The sequence below is a fragment of the Marmota flaviventris genome, chromosome 8 (genome assembly GCF_047511675.1).
Source record: "Marmota flaviventris isolate mMarFla1 chromosome 8, mMarFla1.hap1, whole genome shotgun sequence".
NCBI lineage: Eukaryota > Metazoa > Chordata > Mammalia > Rodentia > Sciuridae > Marmota > Marmota flaviventris.
The window spans coordinates 130,800,984-130,817,069 of NC_092505.1; the positions used below are offsets into that span (position 1 = coordinate 130,800,984).

Here is a 16,086-nt window from a genome sequence, read left to right on the forward strand (position 1 = left end):
TTTTACCAGACTATGGCAAAACAAAGAAAAGACTGGTTCAGAAATGAAAGAAGAGACATTATAACTGTTTTCAGAGAAATGTAACACATCATAAAAGACCCCTGTCAACAATTATACTCCAACAAAATGAATAACATAGAAGATATGAATAAATTTTTGAAACATACAATCTACCAAGTCTGAATCATGAAAAATAAAAAGATTGAACAAGGAGCAGATCAACTGCCAAGCAACATACAAAGCCCTGGGTTCAATCTCCAGCACTACACACACAAAAAAAACCCTCCCAACAATTCCAACATAAGAAAGTCCAGGATCACAGGGCTTCACCTAACACTACCAATGGTTTAAAGAAGAATTAACAACAACCCTTGTTAAACTCTTTCAAAACATTGAAAAAAAAAAAAAAAGGAACACTTTCAAAATCATGTCATGAGGCCAGCATTACACATTGCAAGACAAGAAAACTACAGGCCAGCATCCCTGACAAAGACAGAGATTAAAAAAAAAAAAAAAAACACAACAAAATACTAGCAATGTAAGTCCAATGGTACATTAAAAAGACCCTATACCATGGCCAAATGATTTGTCCCTGTGATGCAAGGATGGTTTAACACATAAATAAATAAGGTGCATAAAATCAGCCATTTAAAACATGAATATGCAGTTGAAAGATCATCTCAATAGATGCCAGAAAAAAAGCATCTGAAAAAATGCAAGCCCATTTCATTTAAAAATTTTTCACTAAACAAGGCCAGAAGGAAAGTACTTCAAATGCCCACAGCCAACGTTACACTCAAAGCTGAAAAACTGAAAGCTTGTCCTAAAAGACCAGGAACAAGGCAAGAATGCCACCTTTCACCACTTCTTTTCACCACAGTACTGGAAATACTAGTCAGGAGCAATGGAACAAGAAAATGAAATAAAAGCATTCATATCACAAAGGAATAAGTAAAACTGTCTATTTTCAGACTACATTTTATATAAAGAACAACCTTAAAGGCCTCCCTAAAATAAGAACTGCTAGGACCAATAAATTAATTCAGTAAAGTGACAAGATACAGAATCAACATACAAAAATCAGTGAAGTTTCTATACTAATAAACTATCTGAATAGGAAATTAGAAAAACAATTCATCTATAATAGCATCAAAAAGAACAACCTACCTAGGAATAAACTAAAGAGGTAAAAAAAAAAAACATGTACTGAAAACTATAAAACACTGGTGTAAAACTGAGAACACAAACAAATGGGAAAATATCCTGTGTTCGTGAATTGGAAGACAATATTGTTAAAATGCCCTTATCACCAAAAGTTGTCTACAGACTCAATGCAATTCCTATCAAAGATCCCAATGGCATTTTATATATAGACATAGATATATACATTTTTTAACAAAAATAGGGGAAAAGATTATAAAATTATATGGAACTACCAAAAAAAAAATCACCAAATCTATCTTGTAAAACATAGATGAAGGTCGCATACTTCCTGATTTCAAAATATATTACAAAGCTTTAGTAATATAAACAGCATGATACTTGCTTTACAGATACATAGATCAATGAAACAGAGAGCCCAAAAATTGTCCTATGCATATACTGTCAATTGTAGCAAGGATGCCAAGAACACAATGAAGGGAGTAATGGAAAAACTGCCTATCTGCATGCAAAAGAATAAACCCATCCTTTATCTTCTACCATAAATAAAAATCTACTTAAACATAAGACCTGAAAGTGTAAAACTTATAGAAGAAAACATAAGGGAAAAGCTTCATGTCACAGGTCTTGGCCATTACTTCATGTAGTTAATATCAAAAGCCTAGACAACAAAAAATAAATAAGTTGGACTATGCCAAACTAAAAATATTTTCACAACAAAGGAAAATTAACAGAGTAAATATGTGTAAATCATATATATGACAAGAAGTTAAATCTATAAAATGTGTAAGGAACTCTTCTGAACCTAATAAGTCATTTAGAAAATAGGCCAAGGACAGGAACAGATATTTCTTCAAGGATAGACAAATGGCTAGTAAACACATAAAGATACTCAACATCATCAAGAAAATGCAAATCAAAATGAGGTATCTCACACCTGCAAGGATGGCTGTTGCTTAAAAACATACAAACACACGCAACTGTTGGTAAGCAAATAGAAAAATAAGAACCCTTACATACTGTTAGTAGGAATGCAAAATGCTGTAGCCACTACAGAGGTTCCTCAAAAATTTTAAAACAGAGTGAGGAACGTTACTCAGTGGTGGAATGCTTGCCTAGCATGTGCAGTCCTGAGTTCAATATCCATTAACACACCCACACACAAGAAAAAATAAAAATTTATATATATAATCTCTACCAAATATTCCAGCAGTCCAATTGAGTATTTATCCAAAAGAACCAAACTGAAGAGCTCAAAAAGGTACTATTGGCACTCTGATGTTCCCTGCAGCACCATTCTCAATGTGAAAATAATAGTCCATCAACATTATTAAAATAATGTCCATCAACAGAAAAGGAAAACGGTAAAGACACATGATGGAATATTAATTGGCCTTGAAAATGAAAACTCTGTCAAATGTTGCAACATAATAAATCCAGAGGATACTCTAAGCCAGCCAAATAAAAACAGATGCTATATGATTCCACTTATATGAAGTATCTAAAACAGTTAAACTCATAAGAATCAGAATATAATGGTGGTTACCAGGGGCTGGGGAAATGGGTTAACAAGGTAGGACTCACGTTTTCTATCACAAAAAAAATTTGCAAAAAAACTTCACCTGATCCCAAGCTTAACAATTTTTTTTAAATGTTGAAATAAAACAATTTCCATCACACAGTACTTTTTAAGCAATATTCAGAAACAGACTTGCACCTATTCCCAACTGTTGCCTGTTGAATACAACTGTAAAATCTTCTGTAATCCAACTAAAACTAAATTCTTCCTAACGTAAATGAACAAATCAATTCAAAGCAGCTCACATTATTAATCTGCTATTTGAAGAGAAAATGTCCTTTAGTTTATTCTTTGTAGCCTCTACTACTCAATCTTTGTTTCTTGTAACCAATGACCAGCTGCTTAAAGGACACAATCAGGGAAATTAATTTAGTACACACTGACTAACAAACACCAGCTATAGAAAAATCAATTCCCAGCATGAATTAAAAAAGAAAAGCATGCAAAAAACTACCACTTTGTGCTTTTATGGGCGATAAAAAGATAAAGAGAACTGAGAAGTCAAGTTACACAGAAAGCTGAAATGTAAGAGATTCAGACAGTTCTCCACTTTATTACAGGCAACTTGAATTCAATCTACATTGATACCAGCCGTTTCCCTCCCAAGGCAAAAGAAACTGGGACTGGGCTTCTGTTAAACAATGATTTTGAAAAAGAAAAAGAAAGAATGAAAATACAAATTTAAGCTCCAATTTAACTACTATAAACAATCACATTCTAAGCCCAACTACCAAATAAACCATAGTTCCCACCTCACTTTAAATACTCACACTCCTTGAGTATCACTAAAAAGAATTTTACCTAATTAGAATCCTATTGGCTATACTTAAATATTATTTGTCACAAAAGTTTGATTTGTATGTCCCAACAATGCTCCCCTTCACATGAGCAGATGACTAATCCTCCATTATTAAAAAGATATATAACTCAAATCTTTAATGACAATTGGATTTTGACTCAGAATGCCTTAGATAAATGGCTGGCCAAATACAAAATACAAAACCACATTACTGTAAGTGTCCTACCTGGGGGAGGTCTACTACCTAGTTCTTCTGCCTGCAAACCCTTTACCTACACTAAGATTTCAGTCCTCATTCCTCCTATAAGCCTTTTTATGCTCTCTCTCTCCACAACTGAACCAACTACTCACTCCCTAGTGCCCCACTTACCTATTAAAGCTCTTTTTCAAAATGTTTTTCCCTCCACTACACTGTAAATTCAATGACTACTCAAGAAATGCAGGTCAGACAAACCAGCAGTGGCCATGCCTGGCACATGGATGGTGTTCTGTAACTGTTAAACAAGAAGATACACAAAAATTTAAGCAAACCATCCAGACCTTTTCCTTAACTGTTTCAATTAACACAATGTCCCTAAACAAAAACTATATTTTTTGTATAATCAATAATGACTTAATCCCCAGTAAATTCATACTCAAACCTTTCCTTTCCTGATCTAAAAGGGAACCAGGAGAGTTGGGAGAGTCCTAGTCCTGTCATCCAAACTAACTTATGAGACCAAGTTTGAAGTAGTCATCCAACTGCTTCCACTTAAGTACTAATCCTCTATTTGCAATATAACAACTGCAGAATATTTGTATGGTTCTCATATTTCTTTGTGAAAAAATGGACTTCTTTCTGCTGAAATCCTCACTCCTATGTTGAAAGTATGTCTTGGGGAAGGGAGGTAGAAGGCAAGAGAAGGGCAATCAAAATCTTAACCAAGCATGTTAAGCATGTTACTCATTCCTGGACAACTACTTACGTAACACATAATTTAAACTGCTTCACCATTAATTTATACCTCCATACTTAATTCCTTGCTTCAACCTCCAATTATTTTACATTAAGTACCTCAAAATGATACTATTGAATGAAAGCAATCAGAATAAATCAGTTATCTGAGTTTTTAGTTGTAAAACTATAGTTTTATCATTAAACCTAAAGAACAAAACGTCTAGCTGTGAAATTTTCGCAGGGCACTTTCATCTACAAACAATACACTATCCTTAACAGAACTACAAGAAATGTGCCTTTACTATTTTTAAATGTCAGTTTTTTATTACCAAAAAAAAAAAAAAATGACTAGGGCTGGGGAGTAGCTCAATGATAGAAGCTGCCTACCATGTGCAAGGTCCTGAGTTTGACCTACAGCACTGCAAATTTAAAATAATTAAAAAATCTAAAACTACTGATTTGGTTTATAAATATTACCACAATAGCAGCTGGATGAAATGTAATAGGAAAGAATCTCAGCAGTAGTAAGAGAAAGAAGAGATGGTGGGAAAACTAGATATCCACATACAGAAGATTGAAACTAGTCCCCTCTCTCTCTCACTCTACAAAAATCAATACTTTATATGTATCTTAGAGATTAGTGCTCTATCTGATGTGTATGGTAAAAATCTGTTCCCGTTCTGTAGGCTCTCTATTCACCTCACTGATTGTTTCTTTTGCTGAGAAGAAGCTTTTTAGCTTGAATCCATACCATTTATTGATTCTTGATTTTATTTCTTGCGCTACTGGAGTCTTAATAAGGAAGTCGGGGCCTAATACAACATGATGGAGATTTGGGCCTACTTTTTCTTCTAATAGACACAGTGTCTCTGGTTTAATTCCTAGGACCTTGATCCATTTTGAGTTGAATTTTGTGCATGGTCAGAGACAGGAGTTCAATTTCATTTTGTTGCATACGGATTTCCAGTTTTCCCAGCACCATTTGTTGAAGAGGCTATCTTTTCTCCAGTGTATGTTTTTTGGCACTTTGTCTAATATAAGATAACTGTAATTATGTGGGTTAGTCTCGGGACCTCTATTCTGTACCTTTGGTGTACCAGTCTATTTTGGTGCCAATACCATGCTGTTTTTGTTACTATTGCTCTGTAGTATAGTTTAAGGTCTGGTATAGTAATGCCTCCTGCTTCACTCTATTTGCTAAGGATTGCATTAGCTATTCTGGGACTCTTATTTTTTCAGAAATTTCATGACTGCTTTTTCTATTTCTATGAAAAATGTCATTGGGATTTTGATTGGAATTGCATTAAATCTGTATAGTGCTTTTGGTAGTATGGTCATTTTGATAATATTAATTCTGCCTATCCAAGAACAAGGTAGATCTTTCCATCTTCTAAGTCTTCTTTAATTTCTTTCATTAGTGTTCTGTAATTTTCTTTGTAGAGGTCTTTCACCTCTTTCATCGAGTTGATTCCCAAGTATTTTTTTTTTTTTTTTTGAGGCTATTATAAATGGGGTAGATTTCCTAGTGTCTCTTTCAGAGGATTTCTCACTGATGTACAGAGGTGCCTTTGACTTATGGGTATTGATTTTCTATCCTGCTACTTTACTGAACCAAAAATCTTAACACTAAAAAAACAAATAATCAAATCAATAAATGGGCCAAGGAACTCAACAGACACTTCTCAGAAGATGATATACAATCAATCAACAAATATATGAAAAAATGTTCAACATCTCTAGCAATTAGAGAAATGCAAATCAAAACTAAGATTTCATCTCACTCTAGTCATAATGGCAACTATTAAGAATCAAACAAACAGTAAGTGTTGGCGAGAATGTGGGGAGAAAGGCTTGCTCATACATTGCTGGTGGGAATGCAAATTGGTGCAACCAATATAAAGATTCCTTGGAAAACTTGGAATGGAACCACCATTTGACCCAGCTATCCCACTGGTTCATACCCAAAGGATTTAAAAACAGCATACTACAGGGACACAGCCACATCAATGTTTATAGCAGCACCATTTACAATAGCTAAATTATGGAACAAACATAGATGCCCTTCAGTAAATGAATGGATAAAGAAAATGTGGTATATATACACAATGGAGTATTACTCAGCATTAAAAGAGAAAAAAATCATGGCATTTGCAGGTAAATGGATGGCGTTGGAGAAGATAATGGTAAGTGAAGCAAGCTAATCCCCAAAAAACAAATGCCAAATGTTTTCTCTTATATGAGGATGCTGATCCATAATGGGAATTGAAGGGGCATGGGAGGAATGGAGGAACTTTAGATAGGGCAAAGGGAAAGGAGCGGAAGAGAGGGGGCAGGGGGTAGTAAAGAAAGTGGAATCAGATGGACATTATTACCCTAAGTATATATATGAAGCCATGAATAGGGTGACTCTACTTTTTGTACAACCAGAGACATGAAAAATTGTGCTCTATATGTGTACTATGAACTGAAATGCATTCTGCTGTCATATATAACAAATTGGAATAAATAAATAATTTTTTTAAAAAATCAAAGTGCATCAAAGATCTTAATGTAAGACCTGAAACTCTTAAAGGACTAGAAGGAAAACACTTCAAGAGACTGGCACAGGCAACACTTTCCTGATGAGGACTCCAATGGCTCAAGAAACAAAAGAATCGAGAAAGAGGGTTACATCAAGTTAAAAAGCTTCTGCACAATAAAGAAACAATTCAACAGAGCTAAGAAACAACCTAGAGAATGCATGAAAATTTCTGTCAGCTATTCATTTGACAAAGGATTAATATCCACAATATATAAAGAACACAAAAAACTTGGTAACAAAAGAACAAGCAGACACTCAAAAATGATCTGAACAGACATTTCTCAAAAGAAGTACAAATGGCCAATAAATATGTGAAAAATTTTTTCAATATCTTTAGTCATTAGGTACAATGCAAATCAAAACTATGAGACTTCATCTCAATCCAGTCATATGACTATCATCAAAAACTAACAAATGCTGGTGAGATATGAAGAAAAGGAAACCCTCACATACTATTGGTGGGGATGTAAATTAGTACAGCCTCTATTAAAAAAAACCATATGGAGGTTCCACAAAAAAATAACAATAGACCTATCATATGATCCCACTATACCACTCCTCATATACCCAAAGGAAATGAAGTCAAAATACAAAACAGACAACCTGCATAACCATTTTTACTGTAGCATAAGTCACAACAGACAAGATATGGACTCAGTCTAGGTACCTACCATGAGGTGAATGGATAAAGAAAAATGGTATATATAAACAATAGTTACTCAGTCATGAAGAAGGAGAAAATAAAAAAGAAAATCATGTAATTTGCAGGAACATGAATAGGACTGGAGTACACCATGTTAAGAGAAATATACTAAACACAGAAAGGTAAGTATTGTGTCTTCTTTTATTTGTGGAAACTAGAGGGGAAAAAAAAAAAATGACCTGGAAATAGATGAGGGAGAAGGAGACTGGGAAGGGGGTTAGACACAATCAAAGGACTATATATGCATATATGGAACACTATCAAACCCAACTATTTGCACAATTAATATGGGTTAATAATTATAAATAAAAACAAAAGGAGGAAGAGAATGGACAGAACAGGTTTTATACTTTTCAGTTGCTGGGTTGATACCGAGAGTGCTTTACTTGTATTATTTCATGTAATTCTCAGAAAACCCTTTGAAGGGGACATTATTGTTTTTCCTGTTTTATAGATGAAGAAATCAAAAATCAAAGTAGTAATTTTCCCAAGATAAAAAGAAACTAATAAGTAGCATAGCCAGTAACTGAACTAATGTCTAACTCTCAGAGACCTCTTTCTTAACTATTATACTATATATTCAAATTAATCAGGTAATCAAAATACTTCAAATTAAATAAAGTTCAGGACTAATTTTAGTAGGATGACTAGATTTAGGCTCTAAAAACAAAATTTCTTTTTAACTAAACGCAAATTTGGTGCAAAGACGCTTCTCACCCTCCAAGCTCCCGAAACACACAATAAAAATTGGATACATATTATTTTTGAAATTTGTGAAAAAGAAAATGAGGACCATTTAAAACCAGCTTGTGTCTAAGAATATTAAGATTGCAGTCTTAATATAAGATGCCAACAAGACATTTTGTAAATTCAGTCAAAAGACCACAATGAAAACTGGATAATTTCTGGCTAGGTGAGTCAATGGCATTAATAACTAACATTGGCTGTGCAGTATTCTGTTTAATGTTTTATCAACAATTTAAATAAATACCTGAATAGCATACTTATTCAAGATGACATCAAGGCTGGAGACGGGTAGCTACCTTCCTTCATAATAGAAATAAAATTCAAATGAGCTTATCAGGCTATACCAATGAGTAGAAGCAATATACCTCCACCTCCACATTTACAAAAGTGTATATATAATTATCACAGATAAATGTAAAAACTTACTACTCAAAAACCAACTACTAAACTACCAGATGGTACAGTTCTAGAATAGTAATTCAGGCAAACACTAGGGTAAGCTGATTTCATCCACTTTTAAAGAGCTATTAAAATATTCACAGTATAACTTCATTGCTAAAAAGGCAAACACCATCCTAAACTGTAGGCAAAAAAGCTTTTGGACCAAGGTAATGATAAACCCTTGAATACTTCTAATAATCCAAGCACACCTTAACAAGTCTATATTCAGTTTAAGGCATATTAAAGCCTGCTCCGAAGCATGGAATACTATAGTATGCATTTCTGGAAATTAGGCTTTAAAAAAGACCAGTGGGAGGAGTTAGGAATATTTGGCCTAGATAAGAGAATTATGAAGACAGTGCCCAACCACTAAATGAATTTCAGTAGAAGTTTCTAAATAAATAAAGCAGGCACATTCAAATATTTTAAGAAATGTTATCCGGAACATGACATTCTGCCTAGATTAAGGACAAAACAAGCATCAACAGATAAAAGTTGCCAATCACCAGAAACTTTGTAGGACAGGGCACTGGAACCATTTTTACGTGGGCTAGGAACCTGGTCCCCTCTAACCATAAAAAGCCTCTAGAAATGGTCTAGCACAGTACAGGGATTTTTCACTGCCTCCTTTTGCCTGTGGAAGGAAAGTTTCGGGGTAATGAATTTGTAACCTCTGTTAAATACTGTAAAATGGTTACTTTCTACATTGAACCTTATATTTCTTTTCTTTTTTTTTTTTTTTAGAGAGAGAGAATTTTAATATTTATTTTTTAGATATCAGCGGACACAACATCTTTGTTTGTATGTGGTGCTGAGGATCGAACCTGGGCCGCAAGCATGCCAGGTGAGCATGCTACCGCTTGAGCCACATCCCCAGCTCCTGAACCTTATATTTCAGAGCATGGATCCAAAGAACAGTAACAAAATCAGGTTCACATATGGACAATACTTAATACTCCTCAGCTGATGAATTAAAAACTAGCACAATAAATTTAAAACTAGGTCTAGGGGTGTAGCATAGTGGTAGAACTTTTGCCTGGTATGCACAGACACACACACACACACACAAAAAAAAAAAAAAAAAAACCCCACAATCACAACTGTTAATAGATAAATATATTTCCCCCATGTTTATAATGCTTAGGAATGAAACAAAGGTTCTACATGTCATTAAGCACTTGTACTCAAATGCTAATTCCAATCTATTGCCAGCAGTGTAATACAAATCACACACACACAAAAAAAATGTTTACCTCTAAAGAACAGGTTACACACAAAAGTAACCAAATTGATAAGAAAAACAAATCTCTTATTCCTAAAAAGTAGTATAATTTTAATTATACGGTCAATTTTAATGATTTTTTTAAATAAAAAGCTGCTCAATGTTAAAAAAAAAAAAAAAGTTATAAGAAACCACTTTAATGAGATCCCTAGGTCCTATTGCCTAGAGATAAACTCTGTTAATGGTTTCTTTATATACTGCCAGTCATTTCGCTTTCAGGTAAGCATATAAGTATTTGGAGGTTTTTTCATTTTCTCCCCTTATAAAATTACAAAGAAAACACACAATAAATACAACATGCTTTCTTCATTCAATGAATTCTAGACTGTTTCTGTGTCACCAAAGAATAATCTGCCTCACAGAGCATTTCATTCTTTGGATATAGTACTTCAATTTTAACTAATTATCTCAAAAACAAAGCACTTAAGTTGGTTCCTTTTATGGTTTGGATCTGAAATGCACCCCAAAGGCAATGTGCTGAAGGCTTGGTCCCTAGACTGTGGCACTATTGGAAGCAGTACAATCTCTGGGAGATGAGATTAAGAGGAAAAAAGTGACATCACTGGAGGCACACCCTTGAAGAGGATATTAGGACCCTTCTCTCTCTCTGCTTCCCAGCTGCCAAGAGGTGAGTGAGCAGCTCTGCTCTACAACATATTCCCTGCTGTGCAGTTCTGCTTCATGCCAGGCCCAAATGCAAAGGAGTGGGCTGACCACAGAACAGAAACTCTGAAACTGAGAGCCAAAATAAATCTTTCCTTTTAAGTTGTTTATCCTTTTATATTGTTTATCTCAGGTATTTTGTCACAGTGACACAAAGCTGACTCGGTTCCCATCTTTTACTACTACAAATGTTGCTGCAATAAACACCCTTGTAATAACCCTCTTTCTACATTTGTGCAAGTACAGACTATATTCCTGAAAGTAAAACTGTTGGACATGTATATTTTTTATTCCAACAGCTATTGCTAAATTGATCCCCAAAGGGACTGTGTCAAACTTCCAACAATAGCCAGGAGCTTCTACTTCCCCTGCAATCTAGCCAAGGCTAGCCATGACCACCCTTTCTAATCTTCACCAATCTGATGAATGGAAAATTGTTAATTTGTTTTAATTTGAATTTCTTCCTCACTGAGGTTGAACACTTTTTCATACACTTTTTAGCCATCTGCTATTTTTCCTGAAAGATGCTTCTTCATATTCTCTATCGTATTTCCCTACAAGTTATTGGCTATTCATTAATTTAGAACTGTTCCATAGGAAACAGCCCTTCTGTCATTTGTTTCAGGTATTTTTATGATTGGTTTGCAGTTTATTACTGACTTCCCCTGCCAATGGTTTTGAGATTTCATCTCATGCTTAATTTTTTAAGGTCTTCAACCATTCTAGCTTTACATTTTTCCTCTGAAAGTAAACCAACTGTGCTTATATCATTTCTTGAATAATCCATCTTTTCTCCTACCAAGTTATTCTTTCTGGAGGTGAACAAAGAAAGGAGTAACAAATAAGACTAATTTAAATTTTAATAGCCTCTTTTTATAGTTACCTCAAAATAACTAAACTACTAAAATACTCAAAAAGTCCTTATATTTGTACCTATGGAAGAATACTGTGTTATCAAGGGAAAAATAATTCAATGCAATGTCTATGAAAACTACAACTACCTCTTTCACAGAAATGGATGATTCTAAAATTCACACAGAAATGCAAGGGGGAAAAAAAACTATGTTTGAGGTCTCATACTTCCCAGTTTCAACTTGCTACAAATGCTACAGTAATCAAAACAGTGTGGTTCCAGAATCAGCAGGCGTGCATGGCAATGGAATAAAACTGAAAGTCCAGAAATAAAATCATAATTTATGGTAAATGCACGGGTGCCAAGACAATTCAATGGAGAAAAATAGACTTCTCAATAAGTGGTACTTGGATAAGTGAATATTCCTTGCAAAAGAAGAAGCTGGGTCCTTACCTCACACAATAAATAAAAACTAACTCAAAATGGACCAAATGTGAGAGCTACACAACAAAATTCTTAGAATAAAGTGTAAATCTTCATCACTTTAAATAAGCAATATTTTTTTATACATAACACCCAAAGCACAAAACAAAAAACACAAATTGAACTTTATCACAATTTTAAATTTTTTATGCAAAACCTACCATCAAGAAAAATGAAAAAACAATCCATAGAACAGGGGAAATATTTGCAAATCGTATAAGGGTCTTATAAATATTGATGCAAATACAAACTTTTTTTTATGGTGGTGTAAATGCAAGTTCAGGATACATTCTTATCTAATATCCAGAATATAATATATACAAAGAACTCTTTTACCTCAAAAATAAAAAAGCAAATAACCAAGTTACAAAATGGTTAAAGAACTGAACAGACAGTTCTCCAAAGATATACAAAGATATCCAACAAGCATATGAGAAGATGCTTGATATCATTTATCATTAGGATAATACAAATCAAAACTAGAATGTACAACTACCTCATATCCCCTATGACAGCAATTAAAAAAAAAAAAAGTAGAGTGTTGAGAATGTGGACAAATTAATTAGTATTTATATTACCAATGACAATGAAAAATGGTGCAACCACTGTAACAGTTTCCACATGGTAAACACCTTCCACATATTAAACAGAATATTACAACTCAGCACCTTCTACTCCTCTAATACACCCAAAAGAAACGAAAAATACATTCACAGAAACGTGTACATTAATTTCACACAGTTTTATTTATAATTGTCCAAACGTTAAAAAAAAAATAACTAATGTCCATCAACTGATTAATGGATAAATAAAACATGATATATCAATAACAATATTATATAGCCATAAAAAAGAATAAAACATGCTATAACATGGATAACCCTTGAGGTATTATACTAAAGTGAAAGAAGCCAGAAATAAAAGAATAAAAGGCCATATATTGCATAATCCCATTTATATGAAATGCCCAGAACAGGAAAATCCAGAGACAGAAAGTGACTTAGTGTTGCTAGGGGCTGGGAAGAGGGAAAAATGGGAAGCGAATGCTAATAGGTAAAAGGTTCCTTTTGCAGGTAATAAAAATGCTCTAGAATTAGATTAATATACAATTTTATGAATATATAAAACACCACTATATTGTACTTAAAAAAAACAGTGAATTTTATGGTATGTGAATCATATCTCAAAAAAAGAAAAAATAGAGGAAGGAAAGAATAAAGTCTGCAAAATAAACTGTGATTTACCATAGCAACAAGAGAGTAAACATTCAGTCTACAGGACTCTGGGTCTAAAACAATGCACCCAGAATGAAGATTTGTTAGGTGACTGACTTCAACACTGACACTGGTAATTATGGGACCATAGATAATATAAATTTCAAAGAGTAGAAGATGCTGAATCAACAGCTATAACTAAGAATCTAAGCAAGCAATTCCAGAGAATGACTGTCAAAGCACAGTTCCTTTCACTTTAACTGCTATTAGGCAATTCATTACAGTTCTACCTAACTTTGAGGAAATCCAGTATTTTTTTTTTTTTTTAAGAACAGCTCTTTACTACAAATAAATGGAAGAGGAATATGGCCACATTTACTTCAACAAATTTCAAGAAATAATTAAAATCAAACAGAATGTAGGAGGAATATAAAAAGAACAAAAACAGTAACAAATGAACCTAATGTTTATTACAAATTAATAACACAACCTTACGGAGATAGGCAAGAAAAGAACTAAACCAAGTTACTGTGGAAAATAGTATGTGCCTTTGTACTGTAAAGCTAAAGACAAATACTATACTATACTCTAAAAATGTCTTTCTCACAGGGGAATGGTTTAGCAATTCTGAAATTACTTTTATGGGCATGTATTAGGATTGAACAAAGTAAGTCAATATTGGTGAATGAAAATCAGATGTCTCACTTTTGGAGAAAAGAAGAAAGAGAAGAAGCATGGATAGGGAGAAGGATAGAATAACCTTGTTGGAAGGAGATAGGAACTGGCAAGATCCATGTGAATTGTATCTCAAAAAAAAAGGAAGCAAAGAACAAAGTCTGCAAAATAAACCATGATTTACCATAGCAACAAGAGAGTACAAATTCAGTCTACAGGACTCTAGGCCTAAAACAATGCACCCATAAACATCCATAAGCACTCACAGTATTTTTATACACACACAGACACACATGGGTGGATAGATAAGGAAATAAAAACATTATGTGTATGCATGTTACTATATAGATTTTGCTATCTAATGGGAGGACCTAGAAGCAGTGACACCACGGTAGCCTTGAGCACACATGGCACCCAGATCTTGGTTTCTAGATACCTTTCTCTATAAAATGAAATCAGCTCCTTTGGAAAAATGGTTAATTCCATCCTGTGGTACCAGAAAGTAAACCAGTACTCACAAAATGTGAGAGCACTATAGAAAAGACACAGGTAAATATTTGAATAACCAAAGTTAGAATGATTTGAGCAACAAAATATTGATTTTAATCTATTTTTAAAAAGCAAAACAAAATACAAATCCATGTAAATAAATGGATAATTAATAAATGGAGGAAAAGGGAAAATACTGCCTTAACAAAATTCCAATTAATGAATACAATAGGAATTAGGGAAAAAGAAAATCATCATTAAGCAAACACAACATGGATAACTGTTGCCTACAGGAAGCAATGATAGATGCAAAAATTAGCCTGTGACAAGTACGATGAGACACAGGATATTTTGTGTACTCAGAGTACCTACCCACTAGAGGATGGTATTAATTAAATTATTAATCACTTTCACACCACAAAGGTAAAGTTAACATATGTTATTAGTTACAAAGGGAAAAACAGTTACTTTACAATGGAGAAACCTGGCAGACACCACTTTAACCAAGTGATCACATTAACTTCACCAGTCATAAAACATACTAACCAGGAGTAAACATATGATTAACTCAAATTGAAGGATGTTTTAAAAAACAACTGACCAGTACTCTCCAAAAGTGTCTAGATCATCAAAGATGAAAAAGACAAAAAGGACTTGAGAATTTTACAGGACACTAAGAAGACAAGGTAGGATACTGAACTGGATCCTAGGATAGAAAAGGATATTTTATAAACATAAATTTCCTGATTTTGATAATTATACCACAGTTATGTGAGATGTTATCATTAGGGAAAACTGGGCAAAGAATATCCACGAACTCTTTATACTATTTCTATAATTTTTATGTAAATCTAAAGATACTAAAACGCAAAAGTTTAAAAGACTCTAGAAAAACCTTTCCTCTATAGTTAGATTTACACAGAAAAGTTAAAACAATTATACCTAAACTATACTGCCACTCTGGAAAGAATTTAGTGTTTTTTGATCATGAAATTAAAAAGGTGGGCATAATACCCCATTTACTAATTCATCTATCTATATAAATTATTAAAGGTCCAAACATAAATTTAGTACAAGTACAGGGAAAGGGATATCAGATCATCTCAATATTTTTTAAACCTGTTAATTTTGTAATATCACAGCAAACCTGGCAGGGTGGCACACACTAATCCCAGCAACTTGGGAGGCTGAAGCAAAAGGATAACAAGTTTGAGAACAGGCTTAGCAACTTAGTAAGATTCTATGTCAAAATAAAAGACAGAAAGACCTGGGGATGTAGCTCAATAGTAGAGAGCCCAAGACCAATCTCTAGTACCACGAGGGAGGTAAGAGCAAAAGAATAGTGCAAAAACAAAAACAAAAATAATTGTAGTAATAGCAGTTAAAAAAAAAAAAGTTTAAAAAGACTTTTGGACCTCCTTTATTAGAGATACCATTTCCTTGGAATCTATGCCACTAACTGTTATTCAACTGTAGTAA

General features: G+C 33.7%; 1 protein-coding gene across 4 annotated transcripts in view; it reads right to left on the reverse strand.

The window, feature by feature from the left end:
• Atp2c1 (ATPase secretory pathway Ca2+ transporting 1) overlaps positions 1-16,086 on the reverse strand; it is a 133,718-nt gene that overhangs the window by 87,471 nt on the left and 30,161 nt on the right. The window lies entirely within an intron of this gene.